The sequence below is a fragment of the Pan troglodytes genome, chromosome 13 (genome assembly GCF_028858775.2).
Source record: "Pan troglodytes isolate AG18354 chromosome 13, NHGRI_mPanTro3-v2.0_pri, whole genome shotgun sequence".
Taxonomy (NCBI): Eukaryota; Metazoa; Chordata; class Mammalia; order Primates; family Hominidae; genus Pan; species Pan troglodytes.
The window spans coordinates 27,606,229-27,624,918 of record NC_072411.2 but is presented as its reverse complement, the minus strand read 5'-3'; positions in this window follow the sequence as shown (position 1 = coordinate 27,624,918).

Here is an 18,690-nt window from a genome sequence, read left to right as displayed (position 1 = left end):
GCTTGAAACCCAGAGCCCTGGTGGTGTGGGCACCCAATGGAATCTACTGGTCTGTGGGTTGTGAAGACTGTGGGAAAAGCGTAATATCTGGGCTGGAGTGCACCTTTCCTCATGGTACTGTCCCTCACACTTCACTTGGCTAGAGGAGGGGGTTCCCCAACCCCTTGAGCTTCCCAGGTGAGTCGAAGCCCCACCCTGCTTCAGCTCGCCATCTGTTAGCTGCACCCACTGTCTAACCAGTCCCAATGAGATGAGCTGGGTACCTCGGTTGGAAATGCAGAAATCATCCACCTTCTGCGTTGATCTCACTGGGAGCTGCAGACCACAGCTGTTTCTATTTGGCCATCTTGCCAGCCACTCCCCTTTTTATAACTTTTATGTCTTTATTTATATTCTCATTTGTTCATATATTGTTTTCCTGATTCCTTTTAGTTCTTTGTGGTTTTATTTGTCTCTCTGAGCATACATAATATAGTTGTTTTAAAGTCTTTATGTACTAATTCTGATGTCTGGGCTTCTTCACGAATGGTTTCTGTTATTTATTTTGTTTCTTTGAACAAGCCATATTTTCTTGTTTTTCTTTCTTCTATGCATTGTGAGTTTTTATTAAATACTGGGTATTTGACTGTTACAATGTGGTAACTCTGAAAAACAGATTTCCTTCTTTTCCCAACATTTGCTCTTTTTTATTCTAATTGTCAAAGGCTGTAGTAGTTTCTTTTGATGATTTTTCAAACTATTTTTGCAAAGCCCTTGTCATGTGTGATCACTTTGTTATGTAAGCTTGGTTTAGCTAATGTTTTCAGAGAGTTTTTTGAATGTGTGGAGCTCAAACAAGCAAACAATAGCCCTCCCCCAAGTAGAAGCCTAAAAGAGTGAAAAACCTCCTCTTCTAGTCTTTGCAGATGGGCTTTGTGCTGGGACACTCCTTTGCTACTTAGATAGGCTTGCTCTGAGTCTAGGAGTCAGCCTGAGGTGAAAACTTAATGTCATCTCAGATCTTTCCTGAGCATGCATCTTGTTTGACCATGTGTGGACTACTGACTTCTTCCATATATGTGGCTGCTTTTGTATGTCCTAATTTTCCAAAGAGTCTCACCCCAGCTTCTCCTCTGGGCCTTAGATGGTCTGTTGTACGTCTCCATTTGTAATCTCTTGCCCAAAACATCTGTTGACTTGTAGTTCCCTGTAGCTTTACAAACTACTAGGGGAAAAGTGCCCACTGCTCTTTCTTCCTGCATTCAGTTATGCCATACAGAGATGAGCACCCTACCTCAATCCTCTAGGTATTCCCTAGCCAGGTTATAACAGATGTACATAGTAATTTGCAAATAGGGTCTGCTCTATTCCTTCTGGTTTGAGGGAAAGGAGTGGAGACTGGGATCCTGACACTCAAGACCAGGCTGCTGCCACACTGGAAGAGGATGGGGAAAGGATGAGTAAAAACCACCACAAAACTTTCCTACCAATTTTCAGATGGCTTTTTTTGATTAGATGTTTTCTTAGGAGCTGTAACCTTTGATTATTCTCCAGAGCTCATGCAAAGTTGGCTTACACAGTTTGTGTGTGTTTCTGTGGAGGAATGAGAGCTTGGAGTCTCCTAGTCAGTCATTTTGCTGACATCATGCCCGTGGACATATTTTAAAACCACCAAAGTACTACGATGAAAGACAGACTGTTGAAATAGGAAGAAACTGCATACTATTTTTTTAGACATACTTTAAATATAATAGAACTACTGCTAAAAGTAAAAGGATGGAAAAATACATACCACATAAACAGTAAGCACAAGAAAGCTGGTGTGGTTGTATTAATCTCAAAATAGATTAATAATAAGAAATATTACCAAAGATAAGGAGGGGTATTTTAAATGATAAAAGGGCTGGTTCTTCAAGATGACAAATAATCCAAAAAATTTGAACGCATTATTATATCTTCAAAGTACACACAAAACAAGCTGGCCCCCATGGTGCATGCCTGTTGTCCCAATGACTTAGGAGGCTGAGATGGGAGGATTCCTTGAGTCCAGGAGTTTGAGGCCAGCCTGGGAAACAAGACACCATCTGTATTAGTCCATTTTCATGCTGCTGATAAAGACGTACCCGAGACTGGGCAATTTACAGAAGAAAGAGGTTTAATTGGACTTCCAGTTCCACTTGGCTGGGGAAGTCTCAGAATCACGGCAGAAGGCAAGGAGAAGCAAGTCCTGCTTTACATGGATGGCAGCAGGCAAAGAGAGAATGAGGAAGATGCAAAAGCAGAAACCCCTGATGAAACCCTCAGATCTCATGAGACTTATTCACTCCCATGAGAACAGTATGGGGGAAACCACCCCCATGATTCAGTTATCTCCCACCAAGTCCCTTCCACAACATGTGGGAATTATGGGAGTACAATTCAAGATGAGATTTGTGTGGGGACACAGAGCCAAACCATATCAACATCTATTAAAAAAGTACACAAAAAGCAAAGATTGGCAGAAGTACAGGAAGAAAGAGGCAGATCCACAATCATAATGGAAGTCACACACACCCTTCTCTCATAACTGATAAAAAATACAGAAAAACAAGCAGTAGGGATATATAAGATCTGAATGACCTGATTAATAAACTTAACCTAATGAGCATATACAGAACATTTCATCCAACAGCTGCATAATAAATGTCAAGAACAGTAAAGGTTTTAGAATTTGCCCTACTTGCATGCTAATTAGTTAGCCTCCCAGTTTCATGGTTGTTGGAGAAGGTCTGAGATTCCCGCATCAGAGACAAAAAGCCTTGTAATTCACAGCACAGCAAGCATACTGAACTTCATGTTTGCCTTGGTTCCTTTTATTTCCTTGCCAACTCTCATTGGGGTAACGTAGTATGGCCCAGGTGGATGCTATACAAGCAGTGAGTTTGCATCACAGCTGAGGAACCTTGAGGTTAGGAAACCTCAGGCTTTTATCACAGGGTGAAAGCAAATCTACTCAACTTTTGCCCCAGAGGGAGTCATTATCTTTATTACAGCGGCCAGCAAATTAAGCTGCCCTCTGTTCCAAATGAATACATTATCTCCATCTTCAAAGGCTGTTTGCTATGTAAATATCTTTCAAAAAATAAAAAAGGCCATTACCATTAGTGTCTCTGCTTATAAGACATACAGAAACATGAGAACCCATAGAAACTTGTCTCTATAAATAAGCATTCTGTGTAATTGCACATGGAATACTTACCAGGATAGACTATCGCCTGGGGCATATTAAAAACAATAACATGTCAGTGACATCTAAAGGATTGGAATGATACAGAGTACATTCTCCGACCATATTAAACCCCCTCCTTCCCCCCCAAAAAATAGAAACCTAGAAAATTATAAAGTATTTGGAAATTAAGCAACATACTTCTAAATAACCCATGGATCTAGGAAGAAATCGCAAGGGAGTTAGACATATTTTGAACCAAGCAAAAATGTAAACAATGTATCAACATTTGTGGGATGTAAAGGGATGTATTTATTGCACTAAGTGAATATATTAAATTGGAAAGTGGTTTTAAACTAAATGATCTAGCTTTCATCTCAATAAGTCATAAAACAGAAGAAATAATGAAAACAGAGAGAAGGCAGAAGAAAATAATTAAGAGCAGAAACCAACGGAAAACAAATCAACAACAGATAAAGTTAACAGAGCCAAAGTTGTTTCTTTGAATAGATTACTAAATTGATGAATTCTGTCAAATAAAAAACAACTCCAAATTTAGATAAGAGACTTTAACTGAAAGATTATTGCAAGGGAAGGGGGAAAGGGACTATTGCATTAAGGAGAATTCTCTCACCATGAGACCTGTAAGGGTCTCAAAGGTTAAGCGGAAAAGGACTTTTCTTTTATAAGGAGGAGTAAACAAACCTGGAAAGAACCCAGAGTGTGAAAATTGGAAGAACAGGATTACAGGTTGGAGGGGAGATGATCAGACAATAGGTTAGAAGATGTTTTATCCTGAGGTCAGCCTACTCTTCAGAAAGGCCATTAAGGAAGGGCTGTATGTTGTATGTTGGCTCAGAGTGAAGGTGAGTGAGAATTCTGGGACCTAGGGGAAAGATAGAATCTTAACTAAGGTTAGGTTAACAAACATTTTGTTCTGATTGAACAGTGGGTACCAAATAGTTTAATAATTTATGAGGCAAAGAGTGGGAATTTGGAGTGCCTGTGTTTGGCCTCATGATAGATGAACAATGTGGCATCTGTGAGTCATATGGGGGAAGTTATGTAGGGAGGGGTGTTTCTTTGCAGTAAGTCTTTTTCTGGAATACAAACAAGTGAGGGGATTTCTTAATGATTGCTATTTTTCAGAGCCCAGGGCTCTGGGAAAATGTAACATTGTCAATTTCTAGGACTATTGACCCAAAAAAAAAAAAAAAAAAGATATTACTACAGATCCTACAGTCTTTTAGGGATATTAACATATTAACTATTATTACACACAACTTTATGCTAATAATTTGACAATTTAAAGAAAATGGGAATGGGGCTGGGTGCAGTGGCTCACGCCTGTTAATCCCAGCACTTTGGGAGGCCGAGGCGGGTGGATCACGAGGTCAGGAGATCGAGACCATTCTGGCTAACACAATGAAACCCCATCTCTACTAAAAATATGAAAACAAAATTAGCCAGGCATGGTGGCGGGCGCTTGTAGTCCCAGTTACTCTGGAAGCTGAGGCGGGAGAATGGCGTGAACCCGGGAGGCGGAGCTTCCAGTGAGCCGAGATCTTGCTACTGCACTCCAGCCTGGGTGACAGAGTGAGACTCCATCTCAAGAAAAAAAAAAAAAGAAAACGGACAGATTTCTTGAAAAATACAATTGCCTAAACCAACACAAGAAGAAATGGAAAATCTGAATAGTGCTAAAAAATGTTAAAAAAAATCAAGGCCACATGAAAAACTGTTCTAAGTTTTAAAATTCTAGGTCCATATGGTTTTATTCGTGAATTCTCCCTAACATTGCAGGAGGAAAAAAATTGCCAATTGTTCACAATTTTTTTCCTCAGAGAATAGATAAGAGGAAATATTTCCCAGTTTCTTTTATAAGAGCAACATAAGCCTGATATCAAAGTCTAGCAAGGATATTGCAATAAATAAATAAAGGAATAAATAAATAAATAATGAATAAAAATGCAAAAATTCTAACAAAATACTATTAAGCCTAATCAACCAATATTTAAAAGGGACACTATCTCATGACCAGCTGCATTTTATTTCAAAAAAGTAAGATTGGTTTAACATTTCTAAATCAATTTGTTTCACTGCACTAGCAAGACAGAAAATCAAACATAATTTTCTTAAAAATTTTAGAAAAATGTAATGAAAGTCAACACTTATTTATGATAAATAGGTGATAAATGATAAATCTCAGCTGACCATGACTAGAAAGCAACTTTCATAAATTAACAAAAGGTATCTGTGACATATTTACAGCTAACATAATCCTTAATCATAAAACATTGAATTTTTTTCCCTTAGGTTAGAAGAAATGCAAGGCCAGGTCTTATAAACTTTATTCAATATTATACTGGAGGTCCTAGACACTGTAATAAGGTAAGAAAAAATAAAATAAAATGCATACAGCTAGAAAAGGAAAAGATAAAACTGTTTTTTTTTTAATAGAGGACATGACAGAAACCAGTTGTATTTCTATATATAAGCAAAAAGCAATTGGAAAATAAAATGAAAAAACACCATTGATGGTAGTGTTAAAAATACTAGACACCTAAAAAAATTTAGTAAGAGATATGCAAGATCTCTTTAATGAACATTATAAGCCATTACTGAAAACTTGACCTAGAGAGTTCTAATATGTTTCATTATAAGACTCAATACTATTGAGATGGTAATTGTTTGCAAATAGATATCTATATTAAATGCAATATCAATAACAATCCTAGCAGACTTGTACAAATTGAAATTGACAAGCGAATTCCAGAATAGTCAAGACAACTTTGAAGAAGAACTAAGTTGGAGTACTGAAACTACCTGATTTTTAGACATACTATGAAGCTTCAGAAATTAGGCAGTGTGGTCCTAAGAGCTAAGATCAATGCAACAGGATAGAGTCAAGAAATAGACCCACACATATACAGTAAACTGATTTTCGATAAAGTCACCAAAGCAATACAATATTTTTTCTTTAAATTAATTTTTAATATTTATTTATTTATTTGTAGAGACGGTCTTGCTCTGTCTTCCAGGCTGAAGTGCAGTTGCATGATCATAGCTCATTGCAGCCTCAAACTCTTAGGCTCAAGCGATCTTTCACCACTGCCTCCCAAAGTGCTGGGATTATAGGTGTGAGCCACTATGTCTAGCCAAGATTTGTTTTCAATAAACAGTGGTGGAACAACTGGAGAAAACAAAATGAGCCTTAACCCCTTCCTCAAACTATGCACAAAAATTAATTTAAAATGAATGGAAACCTAAATGTGACAGGTAAAGTGTCTAGAACAAAAGACAGAAAATATATTCATGAACTCACAGAAATCAAATAGTTGTTAAACAGAACACAAGGGCATTAGTCACAAAAGAGAAATTGGTAAATTGAATTTGAAGGAATTCAGGAGCAAAATATGACACTTTGGCATGCGAGCAAAGTGCGGAAGCGGGAAAGTCACCCTCTGACCTTCCTCATCCTTTTCCCCTGAAGCAGGTCATAGAATCTCATGTGAAATGTGCCCTTCCTATATCTGGAGGAAAGGAGCATCCTTATCACAGGGAAGAATTTGAACAAACAGACCTTCTACGTTCTGCTAGTTTATTACCATTAGACTGTACCCCCTTCACCCAATCTTACTTCTTCATTCTATTCACGGCTTTATCTAACCTAGCATAAAAAATCCACAAGTTTACCTTTTCTTTTGAGTCTTCATTTCTGGAGACTTCTGTGTCATTTAAAACGTATATGCTTTTCTTCTGTTAATTTGCCTTTTGTTATGGGACCTCAGCCATAAACCTAGCGATGGGAGAGAAAAAGAGATTTCTTTTCACCTAAAAATTTCATAAAAATTAATAATGTCTGCTTATCAAAATACACCACTAAGGAAGTGAAAAGGCAAACTGTAGAATTGGAGAAAACATTTGCAAATACATTCTGACAAAGGAGTCACATAAAAATATATACGATAAATGCCTATAAATAAGAAAAAAGAAATAACCCAGTTTATACAATGGGGAGGAGTCTTCACCAGCCACTTCACAAAAGAAGACATTAGAATGACTAATAAGTATGTGAAAAGGTGCTCATTCTCATTAGTCATGGGAAATTCAAACAAAACAAAATAAAGCAAAACCCCAAACCAAACTAACGCACAATGAGATACCATCATGCATCCACTTTTCTGGCTAAAATAAGAATGTGAAATAGCTGGAAATCTCGCACATTGCTGGTGGGGATGTAAAATGGCACAATGGCTTTGGAAAATTATTTGGCTCTTTTTGATAATGTTAGCAAACCAAGCATGGGTCCACAGCAAAACCAAAAGCTGACATGGAGATTTGCTGCGAGAGAAAGTGAGGCATTTATGGCACAGTGCCAAGCGAGCACTGGGCAGTTACTGCTTATGGCTCAAACTCCCCAGCAGCTTGTAAACAGGGCTTTCAAAGGCAGGGGTACATAGCAAGAAAGCAGAAGTTACAAACAGAATTGTAAATCAGTACATGGAGGTTATACATTGGTTAGGCTAAAAAAGGTAGGGTATCTTGAAGTGGGGGCTTACGGGTCACAGGAGGATTCAGAGATTCTCTGATTTGCAGTTGGTTAAATAAATGAGGCTTTGTCTAAAAACTTAAGGTCAGAAAAAAGGAATGTTAAATTGCGACCTGTGGGGATAACTCTCTCCAGGCGCCTCAGGAGGAAATTTTTATTTATTTATTGCTGGAGTGTGTAGTGGCACAATCTCAGCTCACTGCAACCTCTACCTCCAGGACTCAAGCCAGCCTCCCACCTCAGACTCCTGAGTAACTGGGACTACAGGTGCCCACCTCCAAGCCCAAATAATTTTTGTATTTTTAGTACAGACTGGGTTTCACCATGTTGGCTAGGCTGGTCTTGAACTCCTGACCACAGGTGATCCGCCCACCTAGGCCTCCCAAAGTGCTGGGATTATAGGAGTGAGCCACTGTGCTTGGCCGAGACAGGGTTTTGCCATGATGGCTCAAACTCAAGCGATCTGCCCCGGTCAGCATCCCAAAGTGCTAGGATTACAGCACCCGGGCAGGAAGAAATTGAGAACAAGGAACTACAGTTAGATTTCAGTCCCTAGTTCCTCCTTCTCTGAGGTCTGCATGACAGCGGTCAGCATTTTCCATCTCATGGTGGCCCGCATTTCTGGAAAACAACTAAGGGACATGTTTGAAGATATTATTTTAATTTCTATAGGAACCAAACATCTTGTGTCTCTAACTTCCCTGGTGATTGTTTTAAGCTGCTGTTACCTTCTTACTTATCAGATTTCTCATTTACCTCCCAAGGCCAGCTAGATGTTTGGAATTGCCCTTGAAGAGACTCAGATTTTCCTTCATTTCCATGCTTGGGGATGACCCCGTAGGCCCTTAAGATGGGTCTTAGGGGTCCTTGCTCCATCTCAATAATGTTGAACATATATCTACCCTATGATCCAATAGTTTCAATATTAGAAATATACCTAGCAGAAATGAGTGACTATGTCCACAAAAAACATGCACAAGGACTTCCATAGTGGCTCTTCACTGTAGCCTCAAACTGGAAACAATCCAAATTTCTATGAACAGGTGGTACAAACTGTGTTATCTTCCTACAGTGGAATACTACTCATTGATAGAAAGGAACTGCTGATACATGCAATCATGGATACGTCTCAGAAACATTTTGTTGAGAGAAAGCAGTCAGACATAGATGACGGCACACTGTATAATCCCACTGAATTTTGAAAAGTCAGAGCCATCACTGCCTGAGCAGGGGCTGGGAGAGTGACTGAAGAGGACTTTGTGTGGCCATGGAAATGCTCTAACTGCATTTGTGTGATGCTCAAGTGAGTGTGTGAATTTGTCAAAATGCATCGAGCTGAGCAGTTAAGATTTGTGTCCTTTACCATATGTCAGTTATACCTCAATAAAGAACAATTAGCAGAAAAGCCCCAGCAGGAAAAATCCCACTAGCTTACGCCTGTGAGGAAGATAACCTTGAGCCAACTCCAGTTGAGCCTGCAGCTGGCGGGGATGGGTCCCTTCCCAGTCTCTGCAGGAATTCAGGAGTATTCTGAGGAAACCAGCCCAGGAAGCCACATCTTCTACCAACCCAGAGCAGGGAAGCCAGGGGCACGGAGAGTGCTGTTTAGCAGCTAGAAAGCCAGGAGGGGGCATTTTGATCACAGGCATTGCCCATACTGCAATGTCTAATTTTAGCCACCTGATAATTTAAAAAATCAACTTGCCACCAAAAAATCTAAGCCAGCCACTGCCCTCCTCAAACAACAAAGCACCATACAGTGCTGGGGTGTGCTCACCTTGCTGAGTTACTGAATCCATTCTGTTAATCCTGCACCTGTACAAAGCAGGGCCACGTGCATTGCCTCCTCACACTGATTAAGGACCCTGGGAGGGGGCAATGAGATCAAGGAGGGAAAGGCCAGGACTGAAAGCATGCATGCTTGGTAGGGGGAGCATGGGTCGACTGGTGACAGCCCCGCTGACAATGGCCCAAAGCAGGACAGCGTTCCCAGGGGTGTAAAGCAGAATTAGCATCTATGTCACAGGCCAGGACAGAGTCTCAGATGTAGAATGTCAGGGTGGAAGGGAGGCCTTTGCATGCAATGGTCCCATTTTATAGATGGGGACATTGAGATATAGTTGGGGGAGGAGGTTCTTGGTGTCTAGAAGCAGTGGCCAGGTGGAGATGCAGGCCAGGTCCATCAGGAGGGGACTTTGTCGTTCTTGGATGTGCGGCTTGGGGAGTGGTATGCACAGGGAATGAGGGGCCCTGACCAGACGAATGGATAGGCTAACATGGCTAGGGGCTGGGCCTGCCCACAGAGTGAGCTTCCTGGCCAGGAGGGCTGTGTCCCAGCTGCAGAATGCCCCAGCTGCCTGGGACTGGAGAGGGACAGGAGCAGACAGGAAAGGCAGTGATTCTAGAGGGGTGGCCTCGACCAGCAGCCATGGACAAGGGGCAACTGAGAGGAGCTGTGAGATGGGAAGCCGGGGGCAGGATTGCCTGGTGTTGGGCAGTGGGCTTTAGCCACCTCTTACAGTTGCAGAAAACGACAGGAAAGGATCTAAATGCTTCAGCACTGGCCTGAATATGCAGATGAGCTTGCCTAGATAAGCAGATGATGTATTTAAAAGACAAACATAAATGTAAAATGAAGTTAGAGTACCTGCCTCATAGGATGCTCATTTAATCCTCTCAATAACCATAGGAGGTAAATACCACCTTATTAATTCGATTTTGCTGGTGAGGAAACTGAGGCACAGGGAGGTCAAACAACTTGCCCCTGATCACAAATCCAGGAAGTGGCTGAGCCAGGGTTGGAACCCGAGCAGCGTGGCTCCAGATAACATGCTGTTAGCCACATCACTGTCCCAACACAAATCTCCACTTATGTGTCTTAAACATCAGCATTTAAATACTGTGTTTAAACACTAAATCTGCATAGAGAAACATACGAAAGGATGGTCGCTGTGGAGAGATTTCAGGCAATTCTTACTTTCCCTGTATACTTTCCTGTTCTGTTTGGCTTTTTCTTTTTAGAGTGAGAATGTGCTATGTATACAATTGGAGAAAAAACAATCCAATAAAGCTAAAATAAAAAATAAGAGGAACCACTCTTCTTCAGTTTTCTACACTTGGGATTGCTCAGCTGGTCTCCCCTGTGGGCATCAGGATCCTGACCATGGCAGCCAGGCAGATCTCCCCACAGGGCCCCCTGAGACTTTGGCTAACTCAGGGCTTTAAGCACACGATGGCCAAGGGATGCACTGAGCATGAGAAGTACAGCTCCCAGGCATATATTACACACTATGCGCCGTGCCCAGGCACACTCTCTGCTGACTTTGAACCCTTCTTCCCTCTAATAGGAACGGGGGACATTCCCTGTAAGTGAGGCTGTGGGAATATGCCTGGTCTTTATTTCCTTTCTTCTCCCTTAGGCCAGTGTGGCTGAGTTGTAGCCCCTAGTGATGGTTTTGTGTGTTGAGCCTGTGGACCCGGACCTTTAGGGTGACAGTTTGTGCTCCCTGTGATCAGGTAGTTTGTATGTAGGGTGGCAGATGTCATATCAGAGTTACATATAGCAGGGCTTCAGAGGGAGTAGATAAGGAGGAGTCGGGGGATATGGAGAATTGGGGCAGGGGTGACCCAACCTGGGTGGTAGTTAACCTGGGTGAATAGTTAACCTGGGTGGTAGTTAACCTGGGTGAATAGTTAACCTGGGTGGTAGTTAACTTGGGTGAATAGTTAACCTGGGTGGTAGTTAACCTGGGTGAATAGTTAACCTGGGTGAATAGTTAACCTGGGTGGTAGTTAACCTGGGTGAATAGTTAACCTGGGTAGGTAGTTAACATGCAAGGTGATGGAATCCGGGTTTGGATGATGAGGAAGACGAGGCTCCGGTGCCCATGTGGGATGTGGGATGTGCAACAGGAAAGGGGTTGACTTAGGCAGCGTTGTGTGGAATTGGAGGTGCCTGCAGGCAGAGACAGCCCAGAGGCCATGCGATGCACAGGCGTGGGGTCTGGGTTCCATGTCTGCCTGGGAATGGTCAGCCAGTAGGTGGTGATTGAAACCAGGTGGGTGGATGAGCGCTCAGGCTGGAGTAGCTCATATGGGGGCAGGGAGGGGGAGCTGTGTTTATCCTAACCCTCAGGGAGTTATAATTCTGGGAATCAGACACTGGTGCCTTGGACTGGGGCGAGATGAAGCCATCCTGCTAATCTGCATTAATCTGGCAGAAAGAGAAAGCAAGAGTGAGAGTGAAGAAGAGGACCCTGTTTTAGGCAGCTTGCCGTGGATGTGACCCACATCACCTCGTGTCCTATGCCGTTGGTGGTATTGACTTAGAACTCACGAGATTCATAAATTTGGAAAGGGAAACTTTCTATAAAGGGTGCAACCTGCAGGATTGGGACTGGAGCCTCAGGCAGAGGCCGAAAGCAGGCACTTTGAGGGAGGAAGGAGGACAAGGAGTTTTCCTAAATTAGTTGGCTAAATATAACTTTGTAACAGGTTATAGGTGGATTATGAATATTCATGAAAAAGGGTCCTGCACAGGCATGATAAGCAAACATACATGTTGCATATATCCCATGTTCACCTTGGGGTGGAGACTTAACATTATAGATGCAGTAAAATTAAGCCCTACATGCCAAAGGTAAAACTTAGGATCCAGAGTCACTCAGTGCATAGCCTCTGTAAACTGGCCAGAACCAGTCTGTGGTCAGGGTCACAGGAAAGCTTTGTGACACTGGTCAGCCATCAACATTGAAAGGCAAAAAGGGAGGGGACCCTGGTGACAGCATCAGGGGGTTGATTGAAATTGGAATGCACAGAGGAGTCTTCCATTTTTAGTTTTCCAGGGCTGGTTTCTGTTTAATTCTTAGGAAAAAACTGGCCTGGTATTGGTTGCTGAGGAAGGGGGAGTACTGAGGCATGACCAACCTCCTGTCTCTTCATGGCTATGGCTGGGAAACTTAGTTTTAAATGTTTTTCTGGGGTCTTCTTGGCCAGGAGCAGTCCACTCAGTCTGTCAAGGGCTTAAGATTTTATTTTTATCTCACATTGGGAATGAGTGACATACCACACTGAGATGTGTGGAGCCTGGGTTTTGCAGCTCTGGCGGGACTCTTGCCCTCCAGCCATACCTCAGTCTCTGGAAGGGGAGCACGAATGTCTGGTGGGCAGCCAGCCCTTGCTGCCCCAGACACCCGAGCCTTCCAGTGGTGTAAGTGCATTAGTGCCTTGCCAGGAGGTGTGGAAGCTGCCTCTTTCCCACATTCTCTCTTTCTCTCTCTGCCCCCACAGCTACCCCTCCAACTTCCTCCCTTTGCTTTTCAGATCTGATGCCCTGGGAAGGGAAAGCATTAATGCCTTGCTTGTTATTAACCAGTTTGATCAATTAATTACATACAGGGTGCCTAATGTGTGGCAGGTACTGTGTTTATTGAGACTAAAGTAAAAATGGAGAACTTTACATTCTTAAATTTTTTTTTTAAATCAATCCTCCTAATGGTCCTATGAGATGGGCATTATTTTCCCTTCTCCCACCCTTCTGCCCTGAAGACCCTCAAGTGACAGATGTTCAGCTGGATACTCAGAGGGAAAGAGTATCACCCAGAGACACAGAAAAGCACCAGGACACACAGGCCAGGCTGAGCTCCCCTCAGTGTTTTACTGTTAGATGACACCCACGTTGTCCAGTCATGTTTCCCCACAGCCATCACTTCTTTCACCAGGCTTAGCATAAAAACACACAGGTTTTGCTATTTCTGGGACTCTTCATTTGCTTATTAAGGCTCCCATGTCATGTAAAGTTTCTTGAATAAATTTGTATGCTTTTCTCCTGTTGATCTGTCCTTTCAGTTTTATTTTTGGGCCTAGCCAGGGACCCCAAAAGGGTTGAAGAAACCTTCCTCCCCTACAGGAGGCGGGGAGGGATGACCAGGCAGAGCACGGAGGATTTTTAGTGCAGCGAACTATGCCGTATGATACTATAATGGTGGATACATGTTGTTATGCATTTGTCCAAACCCACAGAATATGCATCATCCAGACTGAATCCTCATGCCAACTATGGTCTTTGGATGATCATTGTAAGCAGACAGGGAGGGTCTCCAGGGACTAGGAATTTAACCAACTTCAGCAATCAGCCTGTTTTACAGTCTCCTACCTTGCAGCTTGTTTCTCCCCAAACAGTGTGTGGAATGCAGTCACCTAGTCAGTTGAAACCAGGTCCTGACAGACCCCAGCAACTTATAAATGGACCCAAGTGAACGTTCCTCATGACCATGCTAAAGTCTCCATGCTGGGAGTAGCTGTATCTTCATTACCATAACATGCAACCCATGCGCTGGCATGATGACTCACTGTGTCTGCGCCACTGGGCCCCTCCTCTATATGCAGCTATGCACCCTCTCCCCACCCTATCACCCCATAAGACTCTCCTGTCCCTTTTTCTCAGGGAGACACTGCTTTGGAGAATCCTCCCAGTGCTTTTCTTATTTGTGCCAAGTAATGAAACTATTGATCAAAACCTGTGTTCTCATAGGGAGTCATCTGTTACCTGCCAGGCAAACTGTTACTGAAGCACTGAGGGTTTGGTCTAGGTCCTGCTGCTTGCTGCACAGGAAGCCAATCACTGAGACAACAAGTACTGCCAGGGAAGAAGGCTTTAATCGGGTGCTGCAGCCAAGGAAGATGGGAGCTCAGTCTCAAATCCATCTCTCCAACAGATTAAAATTGGTGTGCTTATACAGCCAGGAATTAGGGAGGGGTAAGGAAGTAATCATGATGGATGAGGGGGCTGACATCTCATTATCTGGATGTGGAAATCTGATAAGTTTCAGTTTCTTGCCTGAGAGTCAGTTTTCTGAGAAAGAAACTCGGATGAGACAAATTATAAATTTTAACCCTGGGGTGGGAGTCTATTTCTATGTTTATTCAAATAACCATAAGTATTAGTTTGATAGGACAATTGGACTGGTTTCAGAATGAACTCTGTTTTTTTCCGGGGAACATAGTGACATGTCAGCACAGGCTCATCAACTGTAGCAATGCACTGCTGTGATGAGAGATGCTGATAGGTGGGGAGGCTGTGCATGTGTGCGGCAGGGGGTGTATGGGAACTCTGTGCCTTCTGCTCAGTTTGGCTATGAGCCTAAAACTACCCTAAAAAATCAAGTCTATTAAAAAAATCCATTAGAAGGAGAGTGGCCAGGATATCTGGGAAGGCTCCCAGTGAAGGCATGTCTGGGACAAAGGGAAGGAATGAGGGTGCCAGGTAGCGAGGCTGAGGGTGACAGGCATCTCTAACAGCTGCCCTGAGATATCTGAAGGATTGTCCCACAACAGGGAGTCTAGCTCATTTTGCCTTACTGTAAAACATATAACCAGGAAGGACGAACAGGCATTTAGGGAAGCAGATGTTTGCTCAAGAGAAGAAAAATCTTCAAAGTTGACAGGCTCAACAGTGGTGCAGCTGCCCCTGAGGGAGCCCGTCCCACCACCAGGGGCGCATCGGGGCTTAGAGACCCCTTGTCAGCATGTGGCAGGAGGGCCCCGCAGGGCTGTGAGGGCCTTTCCCATGCAAAATTGTATTTTTTCTTAGCTTTTCTCAGTTCAGTTCTTTCTGGACTTATAACAACTTACTAGAATCCAGAAAATGCCTGGGTATAACTTCGAGAACTGTGGAAATTCTTCCTAAAAGCTCCTTTGATTTCTCTTTGAAATGCTAAAATATGATGTAAGCCTCATGGCTGTGGAGCTCACAGCTATTCAATTCCTTCCACAGGTGATAAAAAGCATCCAGCCTGGAGCATAGATGTGTGAAAAGAGATTAGGCAGTGTGTGAAAACACTTCCCATCAGCCATTTGACGACTTTTTTGAAATGCTAATGCAAGCCCTCCAGAGCTGTTATCTTGGAATTCACACCTATTCAATTCTACATCCAGGTAAATAAAGCAACCCCTGGTGAACACAGGAGTGTGAAGCCAAACTGAGGCAAACTGCGAAAATCCTGGACTTAACTCATCCCAAGGGACAAGGAAAAATGCAATTATCTTCCTTCTTCATCCAATATCATTTACTTTTGTGAAAATTTTGAGCTTGAATGGCTGCACGAGATAACTACCATTAACTGAGCACCTGCTACAAGCCAGAGACAATGTCAGTTCTATTTTACATTCAAATCTCTCCACAACCATGTATTTTAAGTATTATTAGTTCTGTTTTGCAATGTGTAAATCACAGTTGACATAGATTAAATAGTTTTCCCAAAGACATTGAAGGAATGAAGCATATACCATCCTAAAATATGCCGGATTGGTGTATTGATTATTTCAAGAGGAAAATAGTAAATATGTAGTTTCAGAAAGGGCTAGCTGACCTGTCTTCTGCATGCAGCAAACCATTACGATTCCTCTGGGAGGGGTACCCTCACAGTACCAGGGTGAGAAAATAGCCCTTATCACTAGAGGCTGGGAATCGGGGCTACAATGGACCTGAATAAACATACTTAACAAAGTGTGAACCCAAAATGTCTGAGAAAAGGCTCAACCAATTTAGAAAGTTTATTTGCCAACATTAAGGATGTACCCATGACACAGCCTCAGGTGACATGTGCCCAAGGTGGCACAGCTTGGTTTTATACATTTTGGGGAGACATGAGACATCAGTCAGTATGTGTAAGATGTACATTGGTGACCGGGCGCGGTGGCCCACGCCTGTAATCCCAGCACTTTGGGAGGCCGAGGCGGGTGGATCATGAGGTCAGGAGATCGAGACCATCCTGGCTCACATGGTGAAGCCCCGTCTCTTCTAAAAAGACAAAAAATTAGCCAGGTGTGGTGGCGGGCACCTGTAGTACCAGCTACTTGGGAGGCTGAGGCAGGAGAATGGCATGAACCCGGGAGGCAGAGCTTGCAGTGAGCCAAGATTGTGCCACTGCACTCCAGCCTGGGCGACAGAGTGAGACTCCGTCTCAAAAAAAAAAAAAAAAAAAAAAAAGTATGTTGGTATGGTCCAGAAAGGCAGGACAACTCGAGGCTGGGGAGGGGGCTTCCAGGTCATAGGTAGGTAAGGAACAAATGGTTACATTCTTTGGTGTCTCTGATTAGCCTTTCATTGAATACGCCATTTACATAAGTCACTTATGCCTTAGTCTTGCTTAGTGAAATAACAAGGCAGAGGAAGCAATCAGATATGCATTTGTCTCATGTGAGCAGGGGGATGACTTTGAGTCCTGTCTGTCTTTTGTCCACAAGGGATTTCCTTGTGGGCAAACTGTGAGGGAGGTATGCAGCTTTTAAGAAAAAATCTCTTGTTAAGGAATAGAATGGGAGGCAGGTTTGCCTACATAGTACCTAGCTAGCTTCAGTTTTCCCTTTGGCTTAGTGATTTTGGGGTCCTGTGATTTATTTTTCTGCCACAAAAGTAATGCTTATCTTTCTTCAGTTTTACCACCTCCCCATCCCCTATATATCTTCAAGTGAGTCCCCTGGAAATTTACTGCACTAGCCAGATCCCCTTTGTCCTGTCATTTCATCTCAAATTTATGGTTCTTTGATTAAAAGTATAAAAGCATCTCCCTTTGGCCACTTCTTTGGACTCCACTCTCTTGTGAAGATCCCCATGTACATGTAAAACTAATAAAATTGGTGTGCTTTCTTCTTCTTAATCTGCCTGGTGTCAATTTGGTTTCCAGATACAGCCAGAGAGCCCACTAAGAGCTAAAGGAGAGTTGGAGGGTGTCTCTGGCCCCTCTAGAGCACACAGTGGGAAAGTAATGAAGGAGGGGGGTGCTGACATAAAAAAACTGAACAGTGATCGACCAAAATCTCAGAGATGTAGAGTACTTGTCACGGTGGTAATGATATGGACAGGAGGCAGGGAAATTCTGGGCAGAAGAGGGCAAATCCCTGGCAAGGGCCCCACCATCAAGTCTGGAGCCGCAGCCTAAACTGAGAACTTGCATCCCTGTTTTCCAAAACCACCTGTGGCCTGCCCCGCCCCCCATCCTGTGCCCATAAAATCCCAGGCTCAACTGGCAGAGGGAGGAGAAGAGGAGAAGCAGCTGGACATAGGAGACTATGGTTGGACGTCAGACAGAAGTGGCTTGACTTCAGAGGGAAGTAGCTTGATGGCGTAGCTTTGGAGAGGAGTTTGGCTGGGGATGGCCGGACTTTGGGGGAGTATTGCCTTCCCGCCTCATCCCCTTTTCAACTCCTTATCCTGCTGAGAGCCACTTTCATTGGCAATAAAATTCCCTGCATTTACCATTTTCAATTCATTTGTGTGACTTCATTTTTCCTGGACACTGGACAAGAACTTGGAGCCATGAGTGTGGGTGCAAAAGGCTGTCACACTAACCCTCCACTGAGCTGTTAACACTTAAGCCATCTGTGGATAGCAAAGTTAAAAGAGTACTGACTGTGACACTCCTCTGGGGCTTCAGGGGAGCCAGCTGGGGCTCAGTGTATAGGGGCAGCTCCCTATACACTGCTGTGGGGCTGGTACAAAGTTCATTCATGCTGGCACCCAAAAGTGACTGCCCTGGCTCCTGCACCCACTCACCTGTGTGCTCTCCCTCCCATGAGGGGTGAAGTGCAGTGGGTCTGAGTGAGTGGAATTCACCCCTGCTGGCACTGAAGTGGCAGGCTTTTTCCAGTGCCCCTGTGCTCCATTTCCCAACTGTGAAGGGGTCAGGTAATGTAGCTGCTTCAGTAATGGTAGCCGTGGCAACAAAGAGCTCCCAGATCTCAAAGGCTTAAGACACAAAATAGTATTCATGGCTCAAGTTTGATGTGGTTGGCACTGGGTGAAGGACAATCTGCTCCATGCAGGCTTTCAAGGACCATGTTCCTCTGTCTTGTGGTGCTACCATCTTCAGCATGTGTGACCATCTGTGTTACTGCAGAAAGAATGTGAACGGAGTGGAGATTTTTATGGGCTAGGCCTGGAGGTGGTGTATAC